At 37.1% G+C, this 18,933-nt stretch overlaps 1 protein-coding gene and 2 long non-coding RNA genes across 5 annotated transcripts in view; 1 reads left to right on the top strand and 2 right to left on the bottom strand.

Annotated features, from left to right (window-relative positions):
* The window catches only part of LOC149676928 (uncharacterized), a 195,881-nt gene that overhangs the window by 60,484 nt on the left and 116,464 nt on the right, over positions 1-18,933 (top strand). For all 3 annotated transcript variants that reach the window (XR_016366552.1, XR_016366551.1, XR_016366550.1), the window contains exon 4: positions 895-1,004. This is a non-coding gene — a long non-coding RNA (uncharacterized LOC149676928). The remainder of the gene's footprint in view (positions 1-894; positions 1,005-18,933) is intronic.
* Positions 1-18,933, bottom strand: part of LOC149676929 (LHFPL tetraspan subfamily member 6 protein-like) — an 86,994-nt gene that overhangs the window by 28,231 nt on the left and 39,830 nt on the right. The window lies entirely within an intron of this gene.
* Positions 3,041-12,707, bottom strand: LOC149676930 (uncharacterized). The gene is made up of 2 exons (XR_016366553.1): positions 12,053-12,707; positions 3,041-11,983 (listed from the first exon to the last, which is right to left on the bottom strand). It is a non-coding gene; the product is annotated as an uncharacterized LOC149676930 (long non-coding RNA).

The following is an 18,933-nucleotide window of genomic DNA, read 5'->3' as shown; positions in this document are numbered from 1 at the left end:
AACTCGCGAACTAGGCTAGGAAGGCTTGAAGTTGAAACACACAACACAATCGTAAGAGATTCCAACGTGACCCCGTAACGTACAAATCAATAAATACTTTTGTGAACTTTACTATATATATGGCCCGGTTTTAACCCCCCTTACACCCAAAAGTCACGTTGCAAACAACCATATCCCAGGCACATATATTGTATAAACCTTCCAACTCTAGCTCTTTCTCCCTCCATTTTGTTTCTAAAACTTGGACACTTACACGTCACCCTTTATATCGAGAAAGTATACAGGGTGTTTCTGAAGGGGGATGTTCTTTGGGAAATCAATTTTGAGTCGAAAATGTTTTAACTTCTATCTCCATTTTGTTTTTCCCTAAGAGACACTATTTTCGAGTTATGATTTTAAGAGTGTTTTAGGGATGACCCCCTAATTAAATTAGAAATAATTGTCTAAATCAGTTTCTTAATTAATTAGATTTAAGGGGTCATCCGTAAAATTAATACTCTGGGTGCAATCTTAACTCGAAAACAGTGTCCCTTATAGCAAACAAAATGGAGATAGAAGTAAAGAACACTTTCGACTCAAAATTGATTTCCCAAAGAACATCAACCTCTTAATTTATGGTATGCAGACGTATCAGAAACACCCTGTATTTGGAACCAAGTGAAAAATATCTCAATTTAGTATAGCGTTTATTTTAGGTGATATTAGTCTGTACTGGTATGGTGTGAGAATTTTTCAAGAACAGGGTTAAGAAGTAATAGGTTGAGCTAGTGTTTATGTTGTTGTTTTGGCGAAGTGGCACAGCTAATTTAGAAACCATTCTGGGCAACAATGGTTCTTCCTATAAGCTGTCCTTATTCCTTATACTGATGATTGTGTTAATTTGTTTAATTACAGATGATTGTATCGAATTAAATTGAAACCAGTTTAAAATGGCGTCGTGTTTGAATTTGAGGATACTTTGAAGCATCGTCGACTACTGGAATTGTTTGTTACAAACATTAAGGGTGAGCCAATTTTTTTTTATGTTTAGTTACGTTTTAGGGAACATATCTCGTCACAACTTCACGTAACTTCAACAATAACACATTTATTTCTTTCTAAGTTGTATACACAATGCCTTAAAGCCCGATCCCTTTAAATCCTACCGGTTCTTTTATCTAAAGCGTCATTCTCTAGACTCTTTTAACGTAAACCCGAGGTTTTTTCATTGCTAACTATGGCAAGGTTGTTTTATCCATCCCTATTAAAGCTAGAAACAAACCGTAGCAAAAACAGTCTATTTTAGCTTTGGAGAAGTTCATCCTCCTGCCGGACGGACGGACTTGAGCTAGGCATCTCGCGCCTCCATATACCTTTAATGCGAATTTCGGTGTACGTGACTTAAGCTCGAGACGCGCGAGACCTCTTGATGATGGACCTTTTCGATCAAAACCACGTGATAAATCCTTTATACCTTTCCCATTGATAATATTCCCAGGAATTCTTAAGGCGTCTAAGGATGGCGCGTGCTTTGAAACAAAATGACCCTGGAATGCGCGAGATGTTCCAAAGAGGTTGAGGGGTGTTTTGATAAAATTCACGAGCGGCTTCCTTACAGGTTAATATTTTCTCGAAATATTAATGCTGTCAAAGGCTAGGGTAGTTTTTGACCGCGATTCGTAATCGAAATGGTCCATTGGGATCAGAGGCTGCAGGGGGATAAAGAAGGTGGAAAACTTAATCCCGGAAAGAATTTCTATCATCGACTTGAAAAGAGAGCGAGAGAGAGAGACGTATAAGGATGAAACTCTCCGTCGATTCATGCTATAGTTGAGAAAAGGGAGCTTTCCTATTGGCTGGAAGGGGTTTTCGTTTCTAGATACGGCTTGGCTTGGCTGAATCGGTCATCCTTGCCAGTTTTTCTTCTTTTACAATTTTTTTTTATTATTTTATTTGGCAACTCTTATCCTTTTCACCCTTCGTCGCTCGCCTCGATTGAAATTGACCTCAATAAATTTCGCTCGACCAAGGCCTAGCTAGGATGACTTAAAATTAAATCGATAATTATGCTGTATGAATAAACTCCGCCATGCATTCTACTCTGTCTGGGCTTCGAATTGAATTGAAGTCGTTTCTTATACCTAAATTGTCAGTTACAGTAAATGCGCGGAGGGTTTTTCTATTTCTTTTTCAACCAAAGTACTATTTTTTAATATGGTAGGTGAAAAAATATATATTTTTAGGTCAAATTGGATGTATATATTTCAAAATGAGCCATTCGGTCAAATTGAAGACTAAATTGGATATATTGAAGTAGATTTTAGCCTAAATACATTCAAACTTTTATTTATTGAATGAGATATTTTGACTTTTAAATTTATATTTGAAAATATCTCGGTGAATTAGGTCCTGATTAAGCATTAAATAAATATTTATGGTTAAAAATAAGCGATATTTAAAATACGTAAAGATTTATTTCATGAATTATTATTATTTTTTTTTAATATCTAATTTAGCTCTTTTAACCCAAATTCAAACTTTGAATGAGATATTTTTATATTTTAAATTTATATTTGAATATATTTCGGTGAATTAGGTCTTAATTAAACGTTAATTATACATTTATGACAACTTTAAAAATATATATAAAGATTTATTTTTGATTGAATTTAAATATTTAAAATCTCGAATTTAGCAGAATTGTTTAATTTTTTATTTTTTGAAGCTGGGTTAGGTTTAAGACTTCACCTGGTACACCTTATTTTTCAGTTTCTTTCAATCTCAATCTTCCTTAAAAGAATAAAAAATAAAAGAAACCTCAAAAGATGGGGTAGAGAGAAGACGTTGTGTCTTTCACACCATGCCCAAAATCAGGGGTAAAATTGAAAGGAGAAAAAAAAGGGGGGTTTTGAAAATGTGCTGGTAAAAACACGGACGGGGGTCCCCTATATCGGATTTCCCTTCGATTTTCTTCTTCTTTTTTTTTATTTTTCTCTTTGCAAATAAAATAAACCAAAAAGGTCAGGTATAGGTAAGAGAGAGGAAAGACAAAATTCCTCACCCCAAAAAGAATTTTGAAGAAAAAACTTTGGTTTCGATTTTTTTCCCTTATTTGCACATTCGTATTTCTTAAATACAATGTGGAAAAGATCAGAACCATTCTTATTTTATTTGGAAATCGCCGGACTGTCGACGGGAAAAAATTGGTACAAAAAATTGCAGACCTACTGAAATTAGAGTTAATTACAAAATTTATTTATTAATAATTACAAGAACCCATGCTTATTTTATCTGGAAATCACGAGACTGTCGGCGGAATAAATTGGTACAAAATTTCCAGACCTACTGAAATTTAGAGTAATTATAATACAAAATTAATTAACAATAATGGGAACCAATGCTAAAATAATTCTGTTTCTTGGAAATTATGCCTTATTCTTGATTTTAATATTTTATGTAATTAATCATTAGACGATAACTGAAATATAACCCTTTCTTTTCAAAAAATGTTCACAATCCCAATTTCATAAGTCTAAAATTTATCATACATTTTTTCTCATCGTTGGTGCGACGATTTCCAGATAAACTAACTGTTGTTTTAATCTTTCCCATACTGTATATCGTCTTTTGAGAATGGCTCGAATCTTGTTTGGCCTAGATTATCGATTCCTAATGAGCGTTTCTCGAGCTTGAATTCCTTCCCTCTTCCCTCCTCTTCCCTATATTGCAAAAGCAGTCTTTCTCTTTCTTAAATCAGATCTGATCGTTCAGTTTAGGGCCCGCCTCGTTTCGCCTGTCCGCCTTTTTTCATCTGGTAATTTTTTAAAACGCCCGCTCGAATTCGATTCCTTCTTCTCATCCTCCTTGTGGATTGGGAAAAGATGCTAGCCCTTAAAACTTTTAAAAAGAAAGAAAGAAGAGCTCCTCCCTTAAGATTTCTCAAGCTCAAATAAAGGGTTGATGAATTACCTTCAAATTTGATACAAGAAACACTGGAAAAAAAATTTCTGCCAGTTTAATAGACAGAGATTCCACTAATTCCAGATGAGAAGTAAATTAGAGGCAGTGTTAAGGCTCTTTCAGACAATCCAACTTTTTGACTCAGCTTGATGGGTCAAGGATTTACTTCACTTTTTCCCTTCAAAGGTTGGGCAAGTTGATACAACTTTTTGACCCATCGAGCTGAGTCAAAAAGTTGGATCGTCTGAAAGAGCCTTTAGTGTAGTACTGAACTAGGGGCTCTGTCCTTGGTTGGTATCCCGCTTATGTGTGTTAATATTGGTTTCTCTGCACAAGTCATTGATGGAATGCTGTATTTACGCTTTCACTCAACCTTTAAGGGGGTTTTCTTACCCCCTATCTGATTACGGACATCCTATACCGAACACTTTTAATTGAAATTCGAAAAATTCTTCTTTCCGCTGAAGGTTCGCCTTCCTTTCTAGTTTAGAACTTGAGATAAATCTTTTTAATTGTCTTTTGCGGATTCCACCAGGTCCCATTTCATTCTCATACGCGCTAACTTCCGGATTAAATGGAAATTTATGACTTTTTTCCAAAGTTTTTTTTAAAATTTTTTTATTATTTTTATAGGGGGGGGGGTCAATTGATTTAAATTGAATTTTCCTAAAAGAGAGAGATTTCTTCCTCTAGAACCCCTTGTTACATTTAATTACACTAAATAATTGGGAACATAACTATATATTTACCATTAATTAATTAATTTATTAACCCTTTTATTTACTTATTCTCAAACTTAATTAAATTAATAATACCTATACTGGCTCAATATTAAGTTATAAAATATAAATTCAATCCTGTAGTAGTTTGGTTATATCATATTTTCGGTATGGTAAACGTTACCATGGTAACGACAAACTCTCTTATACTGCCTGCCTGAGTTTATTGTTTACTTTTAATTAAAAGTAAACAATGCTCTTGAATTGAACGTCGCTTAGGCTGTTATACTACCTTTTTTTTAAAAAAAAAAAAAAAGAGAAGAAACGCGTTTGCGTTTAATTTCGCACCTTCCACTATTCCAATAGCAGCTCATCTTTCTAAGGTTCGGAATAGAGGTACAAAGGAGAGACAAAAAAGCTGGTCTCCTATTTTATTTTTTATATTCATGAAACGTCGGGAGAGTTAACACGTTTTTCTTGTGTCCCCTCTTATTCTGTTTTTTCTTCAGAGCCTTCTTTTTTTGGTGAGCTGTGCAAGCTTCCCATCCGGTTTATATCATCCGCATAAAAGAATAGGGAAGACAAGACGTCTCGAAAAGTAGATGAATTGAAGTTATGTACAGTTGGTTCAATGGGAAATCTATTTTGAGAATTGAGAGTCGAAAATGTGACTTTACTTACTATGACCTTTTCTTGCCTTAAGGATGACACCGTTTATAAGATGTTTACAGTGTTTTACAGATGGCCTAATTAAATTTAAGTAAGAAATGGAAGGGTAATTTTAATTTAATGAAGGGGACACGAGGGGGTAGACACTTGGGAGCTCAGGTGTACAATATGTCTTGAACTCAATGTACTGTCAAAGCTGAACTGTGAGTTCCGAAGGCTTTGAATTCAATGCACTGTCAAAGCTGAACTCAGGTGTACACAGAGATCCAGATCGTCTACCCCCTCGAGAGGACATTCATAAAGATCATAACTTTGAACTAACAGCAAAATATTCATTAAAAGTTACATTTTTGACTCTGAATCATCGCATTGAATTTCACTCCTATAATTACCTATACTTTTTGGCTAACCTGTAAGGTATTTCGAATTTGTATGAACACTTAAGGATTGAGTCACAAATGGGTTGCCTAAAAATTTTATCACTAAAGTACTGTATAGTTGTTCTTGAGAAACAGAGAACTGATTTCGGAATATGCAAATTTTTTCAACTGTACCTTCGTGTTTATTTACTTTCTACATCTCGTATAAAAACAAGGAATTTTCCCCCAAACAAAAGCCTGTGAAAGGGAATGAGGGGGCGAATGTTACAGCGGGTCGTCCAATCCCTTTGCCCCCCCCCCCACCACTACCAAAAAAAAATACGATCTCCTTTTTATCCAAAGGGATAAAAGAAATCTTATGGAGTTGTTATCCTTGTCCAAAGATTTTCATACCGTCGCGTTGAGTTAAAGGGGCCTAAAAATCTGGGGAAAATTCCCTGAAAAACGACGCGACGACTGCTTTGTTAACCTTTTCCATTGGTACCTTATCGCGTGTAACGGAAATAGTAGGAAATAGGCTTAGGGTTTCTTTCTTTCTTTTTTTTTGTTTGAGTGAATGCGTTTATAGGCCTAGCATAATATTATGGCAGATTCTAGCATACGTTTGCCAAATTCGTCCGTTGATTCTATTGGAAAATGGCAGTGAGTTGTAGAGCTAAGAACTGAGGTGAAACCATCAAACCCCTGGATGTGAAAAAATACACCCGTTTTTAAAAGTCAGGGGTTTGACTACTTTGTTTTCTTAAGAAGAACATTGGACAACAAAGACTTCAAACAAAACGCACCAAATTTAATGGACTGGTAACATTGAAGTCGTTTCTAAAGTCTTCGCATCCAGGATACTCCGTCCCCTCTCCATTTTTAAAAGGGTCTATTAAAGACTACAAGGCTTACGGGTCATTCACCTCAACAATAGACCATAACCATTTGAAACCTTAAATCAAAATCCCATTTTTGGAACCAGAAACTATGGTGCATGGTCCATACGAAACCATGACCTTAAGACAGATAAAGGATTGCCTCTAACGTGTGAGATTTCATATTTTCTTCCAACAAAAAAAAAGAAAGACCCCGCAACTTTCAGAGCCGAGACCTTTTTTTCTAAGTTACATGGAATCTTCACCCTGTTCTTTGTGGGAAGTAAAAAGTACCACAATAGGATTTCTGGCATCGTAGAGAGAGAGAGAGAGTGTGAGGTTAGAAAGGGCCTTGGTTTGGTAACAGTAAGTCAGCTTTAGTTCTTAGCTTTTTATACCCTTTTTTTGCGGGATCGCCTGACTCCTTGAGGATTCTCTTCTTCTCCTTTTTTTCTTGGGATTTCGTCAGACATTGTAGGTATGTATGTCCCTGTCTGGCCTTAGGCCAGGTCCTTATAGATTCGATACTAAAACCTTCCAAGGGTTCAGGTTTTACGATATTCACGAATTCACGCCATACTATACGTAGGTAGCTCTTATGTTATGTCACGGGCTATAGGCGCGAGATTTCCTTACGAAAATTCCTTATTGGTGGAAGAGCTCTAGTTGCAACGTCGGGGGTCATTGCTAAAATTCGTTTACAATCGTTGTATTAGACCTAAACTTATCAATTTCCTACCTCGATATCTGTTCAAAAGGAACGTGCATGTGTATCTTATTATTGCGTAAAATAACGAAAAACGTTAAGCCTAATCATGCACGAATAGATCCGCAAAGGCTTAGGATAATATTTGCTTAATAATTAGATTCCCAGCCCATTTTCCCTGACAGTATAGGTGGAAGAAAAATACCCTTTCGGAATAGTTCTGTTTTTATTCATCGGCGGATTGTATTTCTGTTTAACCCATTCTCCTATAACATCTTACCCTCCTTTTTGGTGGGAATCTAGACTAGAGACAGCCATGAGCCAGAGATAGCTAAGCCTTGGTCCCTATGTAGTTTCTTTTATGAGCAAACAAAAGGGTTCCTAAAGGGGAAATGGAGAGCTTCATGACGCCCCATATCTTTAGGCTGATAGCGGTTATGTACCAACGTATGTTTAAGCCTACTTTTTCAGGCTAGGCCTATTTCAAAATACTTAGGAGCCAAGGCCTAAGATATTTGTGTAAATGTTTGAGATTTTAAGTAGAACAAACATGGAGTGCATGCGCGGGTTCAATATTTCCCGGGTCATTTATTATTCATGGGATATGGAAAAGTTTACATCTACCTTGTTTGAGTACAGAATGTGATTTAAGGGGATGGTGAAGAAGCATCGTAATCAAATTACGACAACGTCCTTTGATTCTCTCTTTATAAATCTTAATCTACTTAGGCATTTTCGCGAAAGTCAAACTTATATAAGTAATCTTTTATGTACTCCCATATAGACGATAAATTATTTATTACGCGCCGGTGAAAGAGGAATGGTAACATCTCGAATAAACTCATTTGTCGTGTCTGGAAAACAACCCTCTTATAAACCAACCATTGAGTCAAATAATAACGGCATTGATTTTACTATTTCTCAATATCTCCCCTAACATGAGATCAAAGAGAATTATACCATCAGGAGTTAAATCTCTCGGTTTTCTTAAAGAATATACAGGGCGTTGCGAAAAGGTTTGGTCAAGAAGTTATATCTAGTATCTCTGATATACTGATATAACTTCTTGGTTTGGTAGGACCGAAGTCCAGTGGATTTTACCGGTGATTTTGGTTTGAATATGCAACTTTTTTGCCCTAATTGCGAGCTATGTTTAGAGCGTTTGGATGACCCATTAAATTTAAGAGTTCATTCATAGCTTGTGAACTTTGGCCTTTAGGGCAAAAGGTCATAGAACCAACTGTACTCGGTCCTACCATCCTTTATGGAACACCTTATAGATTCGGGTCTACTGAAGCTTGCTTCCACTCCTCTCAGAATAATTCTCTATGATAAAATCGATGGCAGAAAGAGTCAAAATACATAAAGAGAGTTTTGGGGGATTTAAAAATCGAATCTCAGTGTTGTTAAGCCTTGAGTAAGGAGACGTACATACATACAGAGAAGCACTTACCCGCGATTTATCAAAAGCGTAACGCGGTTTTATTTCTTTATATATATATATAAGAGAGATACATTTGAATATGCTATGCTGGTAAGCCCGCAGTTGCCTTGCCTTTCTATTGGTTGTTGAGTTCGTTCGTTGGAAAGCTTCAGAATCTATTCGAGTGGAAGATACACATTATAGCAAATTCTGGAGTACTCTACAACAGTACGATTTGGATTCCATAATGGAGGGAAGAAACCACGTGGAAAGTTCCATACCCAGTTTCGATATTGTAATGATATCTTATAAGAGTTTTGATAAAGGGTATATTTCTGGTGTTAAGTGATAATGTTCAATGTTTAATTCAGGCTTAAATCTTTCATCACGTGACCCTTCTTTATTCTATAAATTAAGCCTTTTTGAATTTCGCGCGCTTTATTAATGTCACAAGCTTTGGGTCAACATATTGTTCTTTCAATTTTTAATTAGGCACGTTTAACAATTAATGGTCACGTGATGAATTTTCTTAACGAAAATCTTCCATGAAGGTAAAATGCTTTAAAACTATTTGATTGATAAATTCAAATGAGAATTAAAAAATTAATTAAGTTTGTAATCGCGTATCTCTGTCGATCTGTCATCGTAATTCGCACCTCTGTTAAATTTTGGCTGTAGAGACAGACCCGGTTCAGGCCTCGCGCATAGTGCTTGGTATAACAGTGTCTTCGTTGTACATTCTGATTAGGATACGTCCTGTATATATTAGCATATCCCGGGCGTTGTAGCGCGTGCTCCGTATATCCTCATCCACTCTTCGTGGAGTTGCAAACATCATATACCATCGGGGGATAGATTGTGTCTATACTCGTCTCTATAACGCTACAACTATAACGGGATACGCGTTTCAAATTCTCAGACGCGCGTCCATAGATCGGATGCATGGGTTGTTAGCTGTAGGTATAGTGGAACAGAGAAGCGAGAGAGGTACGTGTGTTTATGATAAGTCTGCCATAAATTGGGAAATCAATTTTGAGTCGAAAATATAGTTTCTATCTCCATTTTGTTAGGCCTAAGGGACACTGTTTTCGAGTTGTGATTTTCAAGAGTGTTTTAGGGATGACCCCTTAATTAAATTAGAAATAATTGTCTTAATCTGTTTCTTAATTAATTAAATTCAAGGGGTCATCCGTAAAATACTCTGGATGCAATGCAATCTTAACTGGAAAATAGTGTCCCTTAGGGGGAAACAAAGTGAAGATAGAAGTTTAGAACATTTTCGACTCAAAATTGATTTTCCAAAGAACAGCCCTCTTAATTTAGGGCAGACTTATCAGAAACACCCTGTATATATATATATATATACGGGAAGGATACGGTGGCACTGGCTGGTGCTGGCATATTGAATAACCCTGCCAATCAGGCGCTTAGTGAAATAATGCTAAAGGATCCTCTTCCTCGATCTCGAGGTTACCCTACTCTGTCCCTATGTCCTCTCGTCTTCCACCAACTCGAGAGGACCTTCCTCAGCTCAGAGATGCTTGCCGTTTGTTCGAGGACATACGTTAAGTACAGCCTGAAGTTGTTTAGGTTCGTTTTAATAATATGATGAGGCTCGTAACTTGATGTACGTTCAATGTTTGACCTGCCATGATTTTACTTAGTTTGCTTCTCATTTCCGTCGTCTGTTTAGTTTAAGTGTTTGACCATCGGTAATTGCGAAAACCCTTGGGTTTATGTTAAACATTTGCTCATATTAGAACTATACTGGAATTTAAAATGCAGAAAGAACATATTTGATTGATTGTAGAGATGAAATTTTAGACAACACAAAATTAACTTGTTTGAATTCACCTGGCACCATCCAATTTTGATTCAGAATGATCTTAATTCTTAACCAAATCATACAGAAAGCTCTCTTGGCACTCATCAACCAGGGCCTCTTATCTTTTGGGAACTGGCCCAGGGGCCCCACAAACGCATGGCCTATGAAGGAACCCCCGATTCATTTATTTATTTGAATAATGGGGCCCATTGCACCTCATTGATCGCTGGGGCCATAATGCTGGTAAGACCCTAAAGCCATCAACAACTTGAGTCTATAAATACTTCGTATTATAAACTTCACCTCCAATTCCCAGCTCAAGCTTTCATTAATCCCTTAACTACGAACAAGGATGAGCGTGAACTTGGAAGCTTCATGAAACTGTAATGGCGAGAAAGGTTGTGGCGCGACCAACCAAGCTATGCAGCTCAGGGTTTTGTTTAGAAGAGACGTATAGCTAGCTGTATAGCCTGTTATAACACTGGGGCTTAGTCGGGTATACTATTCGGACACTTTGGGACATACATACGCTATACCGCTCTTAGACAGCTGTTAGAACGTGGTCTGAAAGCGAGGCGTCCCAACGAAGAAGCAAGCTGAACATTCTGGGATGAGTTTTTAATTTAGTTGAAGACTTAACGCGATGCGCGTTTGGGAATTTTTGCGGACGGGCCGGCTCTCGCGACGCGTGACGTGCCCGGCTTTTACTACTTAACTAGGGACATTTTTGTCAGCTAACGCCAGTACGCCACACGTACCAGCTATTTTTGAAGGCTTTTTTTCAGGATTTTATTATCGGGAGTGTATTAAAACTTAACTGATGAAGTTCTCCTCTCCTATCCACTGTTATGGAAAATTTTCAATTAGCTCCTGTAGAAACGTTTCAACTGCTGTGCTCCTCTGTTCAGGGAGTAGTCTGTTTACAGGGGCAGTTTTTTTTGCGGATGGGGGATTGTTGTAAAGACCTTATTGGACGAATCCGTCAGGTGGTACGATAGCCGTCCAATAGAGGTACTCCCCAGTGCTTAGCGGGAAAGCCTAACGCGTAGTGTCCAATGTTACGCTTCATTATGGAAACTTAAACGGTTACTTCCACTTGATATATTCAAAAGAAAACTTTCTAGCTTGGAGTATCCCTTTAAACAAAGGCTCAGGAATAAGTTATGTTACACAGTTTCATGCCATAAATCGTTATTGGTAATTGTACAGGTCATTTATTATATATCGCTTGTAACAATGACTCGACATGATAAGTATTTCCGTTGGAGCCCTTGAGCATTGAAACACAAGACGCGTATTCTATACTTCGTTCATATAACGAAATGATGACGGAAACCCAACGCTTTTCTTCAGTCCCCCGAAACACCCTGAAGCCATGATGATCAAACTATACGCTCATAGTGTATTGCCTACGCATTTTCCCCTGAGCGTATCCGATATGTATATGGAGACGTTAATATTCATCCTGTCATAGACCATAAACACCTTAAAGGGGACGGGAAAAGCAGGATAACGGTTTCCGGTTTGTCCTTACGAGAAAGGGGATGGTCGTTATAGTATTTTATTACAAAATGGCTTCTTTGCTGGTCCTCTTGTATCGTTACAAAGTCCATGATACTGTCAAGCTAAAGCTAAACGAGATCCTCCTTGCCTAGGACCACGATATCCTACTCAAATTCAGACGTATACTGTACAGATCTGGATGGACCGAACGTATCGGTGCAGCTGTGAAAACAGGTTCAATGTTATACAGGCAATCATTTTATTTCTTTGAGGAAAAAACAATGATGGTTTTTATGATAGTGACAACCTTTTCGATTGGATATATATATTTTTTGTTGTTATTTTAAGGGTCTCTTGTTCGTTTCTCGATTATAATAAGTTTTATTTTCCTGGTAGACACTTTTAAAAATAATTCAGACTAGGAGTATTGATACTATTTACACCAGTAGGCCAAGGTACTTCACGGATAAAGTACAGTAAAAATTAGCCCCGCCTCTTGGTTTAAAGGATATCAATCCTCTAAGTCTGAAAACTATGAATAAAACCGCGAATTTCTGCAAAAATTTGCCATCTTTCTAGCTTGGAACGATTAAAGATAAATTACTTAAAAAATAAACATAATCTAATCTATTTTCAAGCGATTACAAATCTTTAAAAGAAAACACAACTAACAAGTTGGGAAAACCAAAATATTACCTCTCCGAGTCAAGACGACTACTTACAAACTTATTTACCCAGATATGGAAATGTTTCTTAAGTTAAAATTTATGAAATATTAAAGCAGTATACAAAGCATAGCAAATTTACTGTAAATCAGACGACATTTTACATCCAATAATGATATACTTGTACACATTAAAATCATCCGATGGGGGAAAAACGGGTCATCGGCGTTTTATAAATGACGCTAGCGCAATAAAGCGTGCAAGGTACCAAGGCTTAACAAAAATTGTAGGATAACATATTTATAGAGATAGATAACAACTTTTATAATTAAAATTAGAAACTAACATATCTCTTAAAATTCTCGCGTGATCAACTGGTTTCACGCCAATTAAATAGCTATAGTCCCATAGAGCTATTTGTATTAATTCCTCCATGGTTTTTTCGCCAAGCTGAGAACTACGCGTTTTACGTCACGTTATCAAAAAAGCAGACTAATTTCTTTGAAGACCGCGCTAGCTCAGCGCTAAGCACCGTGACGTCAAAATTCAAAAACAAAATCCCTGGGCCGCGTTCAGCAACGCGAGGCTCTGCTGAACGCGACCCAGATTTCCACCATGATTATAAATCTAAGCCTAATTATTTAAAAGTGTATTTAACTTTCGGCTCACTCTGAACCGTTAATGTCTCTGCATACAGAAACGAAAACCAAACCCAAACTTTTACTTTTTGGTTCACTAGGCCTATTGACAAATAAGAGGTCATTTGACCAACATAGCAGCGTTATGCTTGTATTCACTATGATTTTAGAAAGGATTATGCTATAAACAGATGTAGTATAGCTTAAGTAATATATAAACATCCATTTTAAATAATAATATTAAAAAAAATCTTTGGAATATCAAAATGAAATAGAGCTTTAAAGCTACAAAAGTACTAAATGCATCATAATTACGAAAAATATTTCCACATATTCAGTTTATATTAAGGATAAAGGGAATATTATGGTTGTGTTGGATTTCTTTACACATCAAAACAAAACGAACTTCTAACGCAGCGCACTACTGTAACAACGGACGGACACATACAGACAAAAACATAGACTGCTTTTAACTCTTTCCGTATTAATTTTGAATTGAGAAACAAGATTATCTTAAATATTAAAATAAATATAATTAATATTTAATATTTTCTTCGTTAGTTATTCGCCTTATTGAACGTTACATCGTTTTAAAAAAGAACAATTAAACATTCTTGAGAGACTTGACTAATATTGGCGTTTGAAATGAAGCATACGCCGGTTGCTTCGCCTTACTAAAATAGGTAGTATATAAGGGTTTCGAATCGCAGCCATGGATAAGAACAGCGCAATTGCGTGAACCTTTGGTGGAAGCCCCACCTTAGGGAGGCCGGACGTTTCTCGTAACCCTGGCCGATCGCCGCGTATGTCTTAACCTTAACGATGATGATGGAGTAGAAGCCAGGTGTGCAGACTGGTGTCCATGTGGGATGGACAAAAACAATGACCAGAAGATGGTGGTGTGTAGAAACCAATGTGTACAGACTGGTGTCCATGTGGGATGGACAAAAACAAAGACCCGAAGATGGTGGTGTTAGAAGCCAGGTGTACAGACTGGTGTCCATGTGGGATGGACAAAGAGCAGATGACGGTGGTGATTAGAAGCCAGTGTGGACAGACTGGTGTCCATGTGGGATGGACAAAGACCACAAGAGGGTGGGGATTAGAAGCCAGTGTGTACAGACTGGTGTCCATGTGGGATGGACAAAGAGCAGCAGATGATTGTGATTAGAAGCCAGTGTGTACAGACTGGTGTCCATGTGGGATGGACAAAGACCAGAGGCTGGTGATGTTAGACAGGCAATGGAGTAATAGCCTGTAAGTGTAATACAATTTTCGAAATTTCCGGAAATTGAGAACACGTTTGCTCCGATTTGCAAACTGCGAACGCGGTCACGTGGGTGTAACAACAGACAGACACACACACACACACCCACACACACACACACACACACACACACAGACACGTCGAAATTAGAACCTCTCCGTGACATACGTCACTCGGAGAGGTAAAAAATCTTAAGTTAAATGGTCTTCAACAGACCGTTTTACAAACACACACGTTTTTGGACAATTTCATCCCGATAACGGCCCAGGAACTTTTCCAAAAAAAAAAGGTAAAGATACATTGATCAATTTGTATTGAGATGGGGATTCCTAGAGAAGGATGGAAAAAAAAGCTAGAGGGATATAAGGGTGTATTTACACAGTGGTGCCATAGAGTGAGCGTGTCCGATTCTTAAGAGCAAAGTAAACATGTAAAAACAAGTGGGAGATAGTACAGTCAACTGATACCGAAGCTCAAGTTCTAGAGCTAGACATGGATGGAATGAAACCCCCCTGCCCCTGGATGAAGTTGGAGATTAGAGAGGAGGGGAGAGATATACTGTAGAGAGCCAGCCAAGCTAGCCCGAGAGATAAAGATAAAAGATGAGGAAACGCGTGTTGTAGAGATAAGACTCCTCCGGCCGGAAAGCGTAGATTTTAGACTGCTTCAAGTTGAGTGTACGATATACTAAACCATGGATTGCAGGGGGTGTTTCTGATAAGTCTGCCATATAAATTAAGGGGTAGTGTTCTTTGGGTGCACGATTTTTGAGTCGAAAATGTTCTATACTTCTATCGCCATTTTGATTGCAATAAGGGACACCTTTTTCGAGTTATGATTTTCAAGAGTGTTTTAGGGATGACCCCTTAATTAAATTAGAAATCATTGTCTTGAAATCAGTTTCTTAATTGAATTTAAGGGGTCATCCTTAAAATACTCTGGATGCAATCTAAACTCGAAAACAGTGTCCCTTAGGCCAAACAACAAAATGGATATAGATAGAAGTTATATTTTCGACTCAAAATTGATTTCCCAAAGAACATCAACCCCTTAATTTATATGGCAGACTTATCAGAAACACCCTGTATAGTTAAGAGGGGGCGATTGCTATATCCAGACACTTGAAAATGGTGGCGGGAAAATGGGGTTTACTTTGTGTGTATATCGCTTTTTCCCGCTTAATTGCATGGGTTTTGATACGGAGTCTACTTTGGCCAGTCTTGGCCCCTCTGGGCCTCTGCTTTCGATACATATACGTCATAGAATAAATAGACATTTTTATATCGTCTGCTTTGATACTACGGTATGTGGACGCAAAGACGTTAGAAAGGACTTCAAAGTTACCAGTCCACCATATATGTGGTCCGTTTCTTTGTTTGTATAGTGCCATATCTTTCGATAATTTACACGTATTTGTTGACCACATACCGTATATCAATGTTTCGTCTTAAAACACACCAGACTACATTTTACCAACCGACTTTTGAATATGATCTAGTGAAAATATTGATTGGTTGCTAAAATAAATAAATTATAATAGTTGATATTACAGACCACTAAAACCTAACGTATACATACATAAGCAAAAGCGAAATGTTTCCTAAGCCTTTTCGCGTAATTTTGCCATGGTACCATTGTTTACGGATGAAACGTGCTCCGGAGTTTTGGGAGCCAAAATTAGTCGTTTGCTTATATACGTCCTCGTTGTATTACTTGTGTGACTTGACTCCCACCCAACTCCGACTCCCGCTCTCTCTCTCTCTCTCTAGGAGAGATGATCTATATGCTCAAGCGAGATAAGCTAAGCTGGAAAGGAAAACCTACACTCTTTCGCATCTCCTAAACCCCACCTCACCCAACCCCCTTATATCCCCTAAAGACGTTTGTAATAGCTTAGTTGTGCATCGAAATATTCCGCATTTTCCATATATATACATGTATATTTGTATATCAAGGGGTCCAAGCCAAGGCTTACGGGAATTTTACGTTTAATGGCTGTATTTATTCATATTTTTCCTATTCCCTTCTATCTTACAATGTAGATAGATATACAGGGTGTTTCTGATAAGTCTGCCATTCTTGGGTGCTCGTTTTTTTGAGTCTAATTTAAGGGGTCATCCCTAAAACACTCAAATCATAACTGGAAAACAGTGACCCGGACGGAAAAATGTCATCTATGTATTCTTGTTTCAGACTATAGTACGAATTACTTAAAAACTCAATTAATAACAAGTTCTGCATTGTCTTAAGATGGTACTGTACTACTTTCTCTTATATAAGAGATTTATTTATTCATTCATACGCCTTAGCTTTAAGTGCACTGAACTTTACTCGAGTATGGTTTTTTATTAGTTTTCTTAACTGCAATGGTGTTTGGGGGGAGGGAGGGGGAGCTGAGTTATTATTTCTCTTACGTTTGACAATCCTATTTCTTTCAGAAGGGGACAAATGGTAGAGAAAAAGCAGCTCTAGAAAAAATGGAATGAGGCGGCCATTTAGGTGTATGTTTTTTTTCCTCTGTACCCACTGTTTTTAGTTCTATTTTTTTTGTCCCCTTGTTTGTCTTTGCGCTTTTAACCTTTTACGAGAGACACCATCACTATTTTTTACCCCCACACCAAGCACTCTGCTGCTCTAAAATGGACAGGGGACAATTTTACCTTGCTCGTCTCAAACCCGTAAAAGTGGTAATTTAGTTAATAGCTAGCTCTCCATTTTTTTTAATGTACAACTTGAACTTTAATAAATAACTAACAATGTTGTTTCGCTTTAGGGATAACGGTCGTGTTTATGGATTATATTTTTTTCTTTGTTTTCATTTCTATAAAATCAACTTTGCTAATTAGAAGTTGTAGTTATGTTTGTTTTTCCGTGACCAGCGAGTGTCCAGTGTTTAATTTAGTTTTTAACAAAGCAGTTTATAAAATAAACAAACAGCACGACCTATTTTGTCGGTCTGTATACTGCTTTACAACTTTTGAAGTTCGGTAACAAACATTTTGTATTTTAAGCCTTGGTCTTTTAACATTAACCTAAACGATAATAATTAAGTCCTGCAGCCTTAGTGGAGCAATTTTGTCTTCGGTAACAAACTTAACAAATATTTTGTATTTTAAGCCTTGCATGGTCTTTTGACATTAACCTAAATGATAACAATTAAACACTTCGCAGCCTGCCTGCAATAATTCCCATGGGATCTTTAAATAGCTAAGCCTTGGTGGAACCTTTAAATAGATCAAGAGCTAACTAAGACTTGGTTGTCGAATGTTATTTCAACCCGTCACCCTTATTTTTTCTAGATATATATTTTTTTTTATTTCTCGAGTTGACTTCATTGCTAAAGCGTGCCCTAACCTTATGGGTCCTAATTCAGTTTATTACTACGCTGTCCAACATGTAAAATAACAAAAAAAAAACACCTCAGAATGAAGAAATCTTGTCATGAAAATTAAGTATGTGTGCTCAGAGTTAAAATTAGAAGGTTGGATGGGGTCTTCGTAGAAAAACAACAATTTTAATGTACGTTTTTTTTTCTAGCTCCCAAAAAAGAGGTTTAGGTTAAGAACATTCGTGTTGTGTTCGTTAATACTGTGGAAGGCAGGAAATGAGGGTGGATTATTGATAACCAGATGAACTTATATAAGTTGTATGTACTTTGAGGTTAATATATGGGGTTACCACAAACGTTAAGTTAAATTGGAAACCGCGTTATTTTTAAATTAAACCTTTAGTGCCATTGATCTAAAAAACAACTCACAAAATAAACATTTCCACGCATGCGCTAGCTATCATAGCAACCGAAAAAGCCTATTTTTACCGGTACCATTACTGTTGTAGGCCTAAATCAACAATACGTCTTGGTACGTCTATTGTTAAACCGATGTAGAGCTAAAGATATAGTCTTACAATACATAACCCAGAGATTAGGCGCATAAACCTGGTTTTGCTTTAGGCTTAGCGATACGCGTAAGTTACGAGTTTTTTTCGCATGAGAAGAAACTTTATATTATGAAAAGTATACGAGTTAGTTTTAGCAACTACTTTTAAATCTTTTTAGATATAACCGAGTAAACTCCTTTTCTTTATATGAACTTCAAGAAGAATGCCAGAGAGATTGTGAATGTGTTGAATTGCCGTCATAGAACAGTTTTGACTCAAAATCGTCCTTAATTTATACCCAAATTATCAGAAACACCCTGTATATCTAAGCGTACAGTTCGCCCTGCAGTATCCATTGACCATATTAAGTAAATAAAGAGAGCTTTCTTGATGGGAGCGCGAGATCAGTTTTATTTACATCATATTTAATCGGATTCTCTCTCTCTTTTTTGTCCGTGGAATG

Source organism: Phalangium opilio, unplaced genomic scaffold, assembly GCF_054372755.1.
Source record: "Phalangium opilio isolate 3A_F unplaced genomic scaffold, DU_Popi_V2 ptg000045l_1, whole genome shotgun sequence".
NCBI classification, from domain to species: domain Eukaryota; kingdom Metazoa; phylum Arthropoda; class Arachnida; order Opiliones; family Phalangiidae; genus Phalangium; species Phalangium opilio.
This window is presented reverse-complemented; position numbering and strand designations above follow the sequence as displayed.